General features: G+C 45.1%; 1 pseudogene; it reads right to left on the reverse strand.

Annotated features, from left to right (window-relative positions):
* LOC135917061 (acetylcholinesterase-1-like) overlaps nucleotides 1–11,002 on the reverse strand; it is a 48,220-nt pseudogene extending 37,218 nt beyond the window's left edge.
* Between the last annotated feature and the right edge of the window lie 302 nt (nucleotides 11,003–11,304).

The raw sequence follows: 11,304 nt of genomic DNA on the forward strand, positions 1-11,304 counted from the left end.
AGGCGCCACACCGTGTACCGAAGAGTAACACAGCTACAGAGACTACGCGGTGCACTTTTCATTCCCTTTGTCGCGGGGCATGATAAGCAGCTGAAGGTGATGATTTATTGGCATCCCGTTTGAAGCGGTGCGGTGACAAAAGTCGCCTAGCCTGCTTGATGTAAGCAGGAACAGCTACATGCTACATGCAACTGCTACATACAAGTGCACACGTCGGGGCATCCGGTGGAATACAGCGCAATTGCACTGCCAAACTGGCACGAATGTCACATCGTATGACAATTAACGCAATTCGATGCTTATGATGCTGCTGCTCAATATGATGTATTGGCATCGCCTTTAAAATTGGGCTGTGATAAACGGTCAACTAGCCAGCTTGATGTAATCAGAAATGCTGTACACGTTTTTCATTCTCGCATTTCTCTATACATCACCTTAATTTTCTTTGTCTCGCTCAAGACAATCCATTTCCTTCTTGGCCAATCTCCCATCGTGGGTGGAGCCACATACTTGATTTTAAGCACAAGCTACCTCGCACCGTTTCCTATGCAGCTGCTACATGGCGCATCACCTCGTGTAATAATAGGCAACTGCAATGCAAACATGACAGGCTACGCGGCCCGCATCCCACATTGCGTAACAAGTGGGCCGATATGATGCTAATGATTGGGATTATAAATTGGATAATTTATTCGCCTTCCATTCACGCCTTACATGTACAACGTATGGGTACCACCCTCGGACCACGTGTCTGACTGGACGCTTTCACCGAACTTTGACATTATTTCTATCTATATACAGCCCGACCACACTAACTGAAATATTTTTCTCCCTTTTCTCACGTTTGCCTACAACTCCGCGGTTCGACCCACAAGTAGACGCAGCCCCTTATTTTCTCGTACATGGGTGGCATTCCGCTTCAGTGTTCAACATTGCCTTCTTCTATGCTGCCCCGTAGGCCACGGCGACCCGTTGCTTTACGAGAAGCTTCTACATCGTTACATAGGCTCGTACACCGTCGTAGAATAAATTCCTGCTGTGAATTACCACATTGCCCTTGCCAGCTTTGTGGGTGAAAGCCGCTTCCATAGCAATGAGATTATCCGCGAGGTCGACATCAAGCCGTTTATTGGACGCCCGCTTATCCTTTGACTTTCGGCCAGGTTCGCCGCTCCAAGAGAGGGGGGTAAGATAGCGTGTGCTTTTAGCGCACCTCATCGCTTTCGAATGGCTATAATCACCCACATTATTCCGAATATTCTTGTCCTTCAAGGTGGCGCTATCTGTGGCACCGCTTTAAACAAGCGTTCTGCCTGGTTCCGTCCTTTTGATACGTAGTCTTTGTTGTAGTGTTCGCAGCAAAGGGCGGCGGTGGAGAGGGAACAGGGTGTGAAAGAAACCGTCAGACCAACTTGATTCTCTGAGTATGGCCTACTGGATATGGTGATGCTGCTCAATCATCCTCTTTGATGACAAATTCTTTTGTTGGCAACAGTTTGTGCATTTGGTTATGTGGTTTACTTCAATGACAAAATAATACTTAAAGTTCCTCGAGTGCTGGGCGCATTGGACCCGCAACATATTTATTGAGGCAACGTAGTATTATGAATATATGTCCACACAGTTGCCAGGTGAGAATCCCTCTCGGCCGCTACTTGGTGCAGCGGCTCCGCACTCCTCGGGTCTGGAAACCCTGTAACACTCCGTGCAGGATGGGTGCGTGCGTAGAATATAGCGCAGCCATAAATCAACGCCAACGCTGGCACCAGAGGCTCGGGCGCCTCGAGAGTCCGTGCTATTTCTATTGCAGTAAAGGTAATGCGTTCTCAAAAGGCTCTATTCCATAAAGCATATAGCACTTACTGAATGGAACTCAGTACAGATGGTAATATGCTTGAAAACAGTGGAGAATAAAATTGTAGCATTCGGTACGTAATTTTTTGCGGTGTGACCAATGAGGAGCACATTTCTTACAATGTAAGCCTATAGTACATTATTTCTATTACAGTACGTTCTTTTTCCTCAAACTTATTCAAGCACTAGGGCTCCCAGAAAAACTACCATTATAATGTCATCAATTTTTTGCGCCAAGTGATCATTTAACATGGTAACTTAATTAAGAAAACTGATTAAGTTGCGATTTAGCCTTTCAAAGGTTACAACCTTGTACAAAAGGACCAAACCCGATGTCAGTCTTCCGAAGAAATATGCTATATTTTCTGAATTTCTGAAACAAATAAAAATGGCTGTGGCTTAGCTAAGGTTAAGCCCAGGATGCAAAGCGTACTAGCCTTTATTTTAGTTGTTGAACCACTGTTTAGCCTGGTGAACTGCTGTTGCTTGGCTATATTTGGTTCGGCAAGACGAAGAAACAACTCATGCGTTACTCTGCTTCGCCCTCAAGAGTGGAACGCGCGAGCGTTCCCGTCGACCCACCAAGGGGTGTAAGACAATGGGCTACGGCGCAGCGACTACGCGCACCGCATTGGGCGCGGTGAGCGTCGAGCAACACAGCGTTCGGCGCGGCAACGAGATGTGCGCCTGAGCAAGCGCCGCACGCCTGAGCGTTAGAAACAGCTCGTTTCGAAGGCAACACCGCATTCACTAGAGGCGCTTTTGTACCGCTTTGAAGCATCGTACTCGTGGCTCAGTGGTAGCGTCTCCGTCTCACATCCGGCGACCCTGGTTCGATTCCCACCCAGCCCATCTTGCAAGAGTTGAGCCCGGCTTGCAGCTGTTGTGACGTCAGTGCCCGAGCGGGAGGAGCGGGAGTTAAGCCGCAGTACCATCTGTGCGACCGCAGGCGAGCGCACGAACTGAGACCCGGCTATGTAGCTACGCGGCCGCAAGCGAGTGCACGAGTTGAGCCTCCGCTTTTGCAGCTGTTATGACGTCATATGGTAGCTACGCGGCCGCGCGCGGCGCAGCAAGGAAGAGCGTGGTTGTGCGGCTAGTATGCTTCGCATAAAAGGCTCACAGCAAGCAGTGAAACGCAATTTTATGCAACTTTTTTTGCTGGAGTTTAGTGAAATAGAAGCTTGGGGGGGGGGGGGGGGGATTTGGGATTTTTATGGCGCAGCAGCCGTGCAGACTGTAATGCGCCAAACACATTAAAGCTTTATTGGGAGTTTTCCTCTTCTAAAGAAGTGCTCTTACTATTCAACTGTGGTGACATACCACTTCAGGATGCAACTGGGAAACGCTTTGGTGTTGCCTTCAGAGAAGGATGCAATGCAACTATTTGATTACTGATACAGTATTGATGTATGTGGAATTATCATTCATGTTTGGTGATGAATGCAGGCATAGAGGCGCGAAACATTTATTATATAGTTTGATGGTAGTTGAAACAACCCGCATACTGGTATCCTCGCCTCCGATTGCAGTCAGTTTCTACCATTATACTTCTTCCGATCGCTTAGCTTGCTGACATTTTCGATCATATTTCATACATAAGAAGAAATGGGACGTCTCTAGCGCATCGTCTCGGATTAGCAAAATTTATTGCATAGATAACCTGCTTCGACATAGGTATGCATATCACTCATATTATTCGCTCTTTCCTATGCCTTATTTGCCGATCTGTAATAAACTCCTGTATGATGATATTTTTATGCAAAGCTTTTTTCAAATTTCCAATGTATCTTGAGCCCTTGCACATAGTGTAACACTGACTGATATCTTACTTACTGTGAAGACAAGACCAACGTCATTTTGTCAACAACAAGAAGGGAATCTGGGGGAATATTGAGAATTGTAACGTGACTCTCATTCCATTCGTACCTTCAACCCTTCAACTATACCAAAAGATTTTGTAGAAGGCAACAAAATATTTTGCTGAAATACATGTAAAGACCATTGTATGTGCGTTCAGTTCCAGGAAGCTCCTGTAGTAGACGCATGTGCCCAGCGTACTATATAAAGTACAGCGGCGTTCATTTTCTTGCGGCGGTCAAACTACATCCCACATGTAAAAGTATGTATTCATCATTTACACTGAAAGGAATGCTTCGAGAAACATGCACTAAACAACACAAGGCATTAATAATTTGTACGCACTAGAGTACTTTAAATGCACCGGAATGCCTAACAGATCAAAAGCATCATGCAGCTGACTTATGTTTTCAATACGGACATCTTGACAAGATCATTTTTAGCAAAATAACGTACTAAAAAACAATATGCTTCTTTACAAATTATATACACGTACAAATTCTGCAACGTGGTGAATGACACACGGGGTAGTAAATGTTTAAGTATAAACTACAGGAACTTACTGGGTATAGTGGCTTTGGGTGCCGTTTTCAGCGTACCAACTGTACACTTTACCCGCCTCATTAGAAGCGTCTCGTGTACCATCCCAAAAAATGGTGAAGTTTACTGTGCCTTCGGGTTCAACGGTGACATCCGTGCGGTAACACTCGTAGGTGAGAATGGGCCTGTGTTGAGTATCCTGTGCAGTATAAAAAGAACAATAACGGAAGCCTGATTGTGCTTGAAAGCGCAATGTATTTATAATATCCACAAAGTTTTGTAAATAAATTATTTGCGTCGAAAACGTTGTATCGCCTAGTCCTATCTTCACCCGCTGTTTTAGTTAGGCGTAGATAGAATCTTAGTTCAAAGAAATTCTGTTTGTCTTGACTATATCTGCCATTCGTCGTTGGAGAATGTATTTTTTAAACAGTTGCACTTCTTAGCATTTGTGAACTACTTTTACGCCCCCGCTATAAGGCTGACTGACAACCATCCTTTCATTACGACCAGCAAACTAGTATACGCATTTATAGTCCGATAATAGGAAAATGTTACTCCTATGTCTTCTATTACTTGCTAATATGTATGGTGCATCAATACCAAAAGTGTGCATTTGCACATGCGGTTGTTTTTATATGCTAAGGCTACAGTCAATATCGCCACATGCATTATTCCGATTAGCATTCTTTGCCAACTTCAGGTGTTTTCAGCGTGTCCGTCCGTCCGTACATGCATCCATCCATCCATCCATCCATCCATCCATCCATCCATCCATCCATCCATCCATCCATCCATCCATCCATCCATCCATCCATCCATCCATCCATCCATCCATCCATCCATCCATCCAGCCATCCATTAATCCCAATCCATCCATCCATCCGTCCGTCCGAACGTCCGTCCGTCTGTCAACTTAAGCCGACCCAGCGGCGGAGTTTGTTTGCAAACTTGGGTAACGTGATACGTTAATATAGTCGAGATGCTCTCACAGTCACTTCGTTGCTGTCTATCCAGATTTATCATCTGGAGCGAATTCACTAAGCTGCATGCGATGTTCCTAAACAATTTTTTCGCCAAAAGTTTTTGTGCCGTGATAAAGATGCACCTGAAGCGGCAGGGCATTTAACTTAACAGCGTCGTATGAGAATGAGGAGGAATCGGAGCTCGGAAAAAACGACAAGGAATTAAAGAAGCGTAGTCAAGTGATGACATGATTGCATGTCGTGCACTTGTAATTGAGGCTTTATTCCCACAGTAAATCACTACACTGCCTTTAGAGTTTCCATTTCTGGGCGTCTGCTACTGGAACGAGAAGCGCTAACACACTCGCCCGTTCAACGCACCACCGCCAAAAGAATTCTAGTGAAAGTTCTATGCATTCTTTTCACATTACCGTGAGAGACCTGGCTCCGGCCGAGAAATTTCCGGCCAGGCCTGCGAGGCAAACCCGACCTGCTAAAACGCAACCACCTCCACACTCACCATAAATAGCAGATTAATTTCTTCGCTTAAGAAAAAGAAAAGAAGGCTGCATAATAAACAGTTCACATGGCCTCGTGACCGTATGGTGTATGATCGCGCTACGTATGCTTGCACATGCACTTCTAGTGTCGCTCATAGGATGCCTATTAGCTCTCTCGGCAGCCCGTAGCGTCTCTAAGGTGCTGGTCCACGATTCCTGTCGAGGGTACAGAGAACTAGTAAAGTAGCCCTGAAAGAGAAATGCAGAAAGAAGTGGCTACCGGCGCTTCCAAAATTATGACCAAAAAAACTTCACGACGTAATCCTTGCATGGTGTCTTCTTGGGTTCTCAAATTATAAAACACGATGCTGCTCCCGCCAGGTGAACAGCTTATTCTGCAGTTTCAAGCGGCCGCATTCCGACTGAGGCGAAAGGCACGAGCGCGCCTAAACTTCAGTTTTTGAGACCGGTGATAAATAATTTTTTTCCTTTCAGCGCTTCCTTCCGCCTAGCACCCAATCTGCATTTGCAGTGGTCCACCGATCATCTGCCCTACAAATTACGCGGCGTGTCAAGCTCCAATTTTTGCCCTTAATATCGATTACTGCTAACACTGTTTGCTTTCTGATCAATGCCGCTCTCTTGCTGTCTACTAACGATGGGCCTAACATTTTTCTTCCAAACTCTTGTTTGAGCAGTCGTTAACTTGCTCTACAGCTTCTTTCTGAACATCCAAATTTCGGCCCCCTATTTTACTGCTGGTACAGTGCAACGATTGGACACCTTTCCATTCAATGACAGGGGTAAGCCTCCAGTCAGGATCAGGCAAGGGCTGTCATATGCACTCCCCAACCAATTCTTATTATTCTGTAAGTTTCCTTCTCATGATCAGTGTTCTCTGCGAGTAACTGATCTAGATAAACTTACCCCTGCGCTAATGCTAGAGGCTGACTGTTTATGTTGAATTTTTGTTCATATGTAATCTTGAATTCTTGTTTTAAAATATATGCAATAAAGCTGCTAAGTGCATATTGAGATAAGGAATCGGAGAGCACCACGAATATGTAAGCATGAGGCGTCCTCGGCTATCAGCTGTGACCTCTGGATAATCCGTCACAACAGCCCTAATCCATAATTACACGCGTTGGCTCAAGCGGCTCAGATAGACATAATTATGTTCGTAAGACCGCAACTCCTGTGTCGTAGACATTCCGTCTTACTTCAGCAGCTGTGATGGCTCCTGAGGTTTTGTCAGTCGACTTACGCCTGCCATTGGCGCAAGTACTGAAGATCACACCAGTGTTTCCCTTACATGCGCGCTTTCTTTCTTTTTACTACAGCGCTTGGCTTCGCAGCGGTGGGCATCGCAAGCTTGCTGGTCTTACGAACAGTTTTAGATTTGTCCATGCATTTCTTAAATAAATTTTTCCTTGAGCCAACACTGGTTGCTAAGTTTGCTTTGCGAATTCCGCCTTCGACCCGTCCGTATGCCATCGTCGCACCTTAACCTTCCGGGGCGCAAGCTCTGTAATAGTTTGGGCCACTAGGTATGTCCTGCTGGTCGTGATGCCGTTGCGGACAGCATATGGTTGCGAGTACAGCTACCTCATCTCACTCTCGTCATGCTGTCGTCGTCAAGCCTTCATTACTGACTCAGTGGCCCATGTTTTATAAATGTTTGGGCAACTAGGTAAGTGCCCATGGTCGTGATGTCATTATGGTGGTTCTACAGTCGTTGTTCAAGATTTGTTATCCGGCTCTTGTCATGATGACTGTCATACAGTCACCGTATGCTAGTTGTGATACCGGCGTCGTGAGGGCGTCGCTGTCGTTCTATGGTCATCCCTCCAGATTCGTCCATTGACTTTAGTCATGCTGTCATCGTCACTCCATCAATGTCATAAAGTCTGTGATAAACTCGTCGCCAAGTCGTTATCGTCACACACTCACCGTCATCATATTGTAGTCATGCCATTGATTGATGTCCGTGGCCCGTCTTTATAGGGTAGTAGTCATGCATTCGTTGTCGCGCCATCATTCTGATGCCGTCGTTGTCCTTCTGTCGTCCCCGATTCAAGTTTGCTTCCGCCTCTCACAATGCCGTTACCCCTATGCCATCGCGTCATGCCCGAAGGCGAGCTTTCTGGTTCGTTTCTGTTACTGTGTTGCAATGCGCCGAGCGGGCCGTGCCGCTCCTACTAACATAGACCTCAAACGGCAGCCGGATGACTCGTCTGCGTTTCAGTTTTCACGTAACAAATTATGTTTTCTCGTATATTCAACTTACCATCCGACGCTTTCATTTCTGTAAATTGTGTGTAAGTCGCACTTTACGAATTTTCAGAAACATTCTACTTTGAGAAATTCAATTATTTCAGGAATTGAACAACCACGTGGAGGACCTGCATGGATGGGGATGCGTGGTTTGTGTTGATTTTCTCGGTCGGGCACGCAGAAGCCGACGTCGACACGAACGCTGGAATTTCGGTGACACGGGGCCCTTAGCACTATCGCGTTAAAATGAATTTCGAATTTTAGCAACACCTGAGTACACCAACAATTCCACTTACAACCCCTGAACATGCCCAAATACACATGTTCTATTAAAAGACCGCCGGCTTACCTGAAAAAATTGCAGTGTTGGATCCACAGCAGAACTTCCAACGGCGGCCATCACAGTAACGACAGCAAGGGCCAATATGATAGCCATGATCGCAGGAGTCCACGAAGTTCTTTCAATGTGTAACCTGTCAAAAGGAATGTCTTCATTTACTGAAATATGCAGCAAGTTATTTCCTGTAGCGTGAAATTTAATTCATGTACAATTCTACTCTACTTGGAACTGTAACATTACGAGTAAAAATATTAGCATATGGTTCATCCCATCATTGTCAATGTTTGTACGCTAAGCGTCTTTCATTTATATCCTAGTAATTCTAAGTTTTTACATAAATGAATATCTTACACCATTATCATTTACATTTTCGCTACCGTACTACGCAAGCGCCTTACTTTGATGTCCTTGTCTATAGCAATAGATGAGAAGCCATTAGCCGGTGACGGATGTGCTGCCTGCACAGATGGAGCTGTTGTAGCACCAAGCATGGTGCAAGACAAGCTTAATTGAGCCTCCAGCTTGGTTTTCCCAACAGTTAAGTACGTCTCTCGATCCACGCGGAACCGTTCGCGTTTCACAGGTCTCACGCACCCATAGTAGGAATGTTTCGTCCAACGCAAACCTGTTCCCGTCATACTTAAAAGAGTTACACGTGCGCGATATGTTGCCGATATTTTATGATGATTGCGCGGCCTTGGCACTACCTTGTTCGAGAAGTGGGATCCGAAAAAGTGTAACGATACTTCGGTATTAAGACCTAGGGATATCTATTAACGCCCATTATCTTTCATCAACGTGGACCCACTACGAACAAGAAGTGAGCGCGACTGCAAGATCAGACCTTATCCCCCCTGCTAGTTCTATCATAAGGCATGCACGCAAACGTTCTAGTGCGTGAATAAATTTTACGCACCTCGCTTCAAAACGGTGTGTAGGGAAAAGAACGCATTACTCAGTCATGTATATGTCATGTGCGCCGATGGTGTCATTGTCTCGCCACGCATGACCCAACCAAAGCTGCAATTAGCCTTGCGCGGGTCATCCCGAGTTGCATAGATAAGCAATGCATTTCTCAATTACAGCCGCAACGGTCGCGTTTCAAAGAGCCTACCGTGGCAAAGTAGGTATATTTTAGTGAACGCGAACCAGTGTTCATATGGAGTTATATGGCCGAGAAATGTGCAAATAATTGCAGAATGTTATGCATTCTCGGGAATGGCGCTCCAGCGTTGGACACGTCTGGTCTCAAAATCGCCTGAAAAGACTCGGGCAGCAATACACAACTTTGACCACTGCAAGACGTCTTCGCCTGCACAACAATAGTAAGCGCAGGTGATTGAGGCAAGCGCAGGATTCCCAACTATCAACAAGTGCGGAGGGCTGGAGTGGCTCAAGGCGGTCTCTGGTGCTTTTTATTCCTGGTGTATTTTTATAAAGGGTTTCTCTTTATCCTAGCGAGGAGACGCCCTCGGCCAAGTCAACAGACGCACTTCGAATAGGAAACGAGCACAATGGCAAACTTACGCCCCAGGGCCCCCGCTAACTGTAACTGGGGTTTAATGTGTATGCTTTCTTACACCTGAATAAATGGGACCCGAAAGTTTGGTTACGTTCTTTCTGTAACGTAGTGCTTATACACCCTCTTCAGCTCGCACGGGACATTCCACTAACTCACTGCAAATTTGTGCCTTATACAGCCTACCAGATCACTTTCGCTATTATTTTGGGTCTGGCCGAAGTTCCTGCCTATGTTTACTCCACTTATATTTGTCTCTAAGACTTTACGCATCCCACACACACGCACACACACGCACAGACACACCACACACACCACACACATCACACACAGACACACATACGCGCACACACGCGCTCATATATATATTTATGAAGAAGCCGATAGGAAACCAATGGGCCTAATATTTTGTCACAATCGTAAGAAGGCAACAAAGACAGTAATAAACACATGGAGGAAATTAATTGTGGTTTTAACTTAAGATATGTCTTCAAGCTTCACAAGAAGCGGTTCATTACCAATACAAATGCTTCCTTTGATGATGTGTAACCGTACTCAAGAAAGAAATAATTCTCGCATGTAATCTTGATGCAGAGTCATGTATTCAAGCACATATCATTTAACGGATAAATTTCGAAGTTACCTTTCAAAATGTTCACGAGAGTATTGTATCATTGTACTATTAAAATATACTTTCAATGGAGATCGTATTGCATAGAAGTATGTTAGTCGACAGCGCATCAATCGCAGAAGCTTTCCTTTTCCATTTTCTGTGCTTTCTTCTAAGAATAAACATAATAATTTAGGCGTGCGCAACCTTTCTCTGATATTTTTTTTACATTTTCGAGAGTACATTACGATTATTTATTGCGGGAAGGCTCGACCTCCCGCGCTATCCTCCAATATATCTTAAATATCGGCTCTGTGTTACGGTCTGTCCATGTTTCCTAAATGTCTCCTAAATGAGGTTTATCAATAAATGGAGGCGCAAACTACGCTACAAGCAATCATGCGCGCATTTTCAAAGAGACGTGCGTGAAAAGGTTTCCGCATTCTACAAGTTGCGGAGATCTTCGAAAGCTTGATATACAGAATCATGAGACTCACCCTGCCTTCTTCTACTCGAACCAGTGTGCCCTGTTTCGAGCGAAGCGATCTGCTTATGTGGAGACCTGCGTATTTATGGGGCCGAAAGTGAAGCTTGAGAGCGGAACTCATCATAAGCGTAGCATATTGCTAAGGTCGTTGAGTTTTCCGGTTGTCTGTTGGGATCGTACATTCTTAATTTCCGCAGTGGCAGTCACCGCTTCCTGTAAAGGACTAGAACTAGCGGTGGTTAAGATTTATGCGTTCTTTGAACGGAATGAGGGACTCCTTTTTTGTTTCTTATTTTAATAATGCATGACTTTATGTATCGTTATTAACATCCGGTGCAATTTCTTTACTGCTGTC

This window comes from Dermacentor albipictus, chromosome 10, assembly GCF_038994185.2.
Source record: "Dermacentor albipictus isolate Rhodes 1998 colony chromosome 10, USDA_Dalb.pri_finalv2, whole genome shotgun sequence".
Classification (NCBI taxonomy): domain Eukaryota; kingdom Metazoa; phylum Arthropoda; class Arachnida; order Ixodida; family Ixodidae; genus Dermacentor; species Dermacentor albipictus.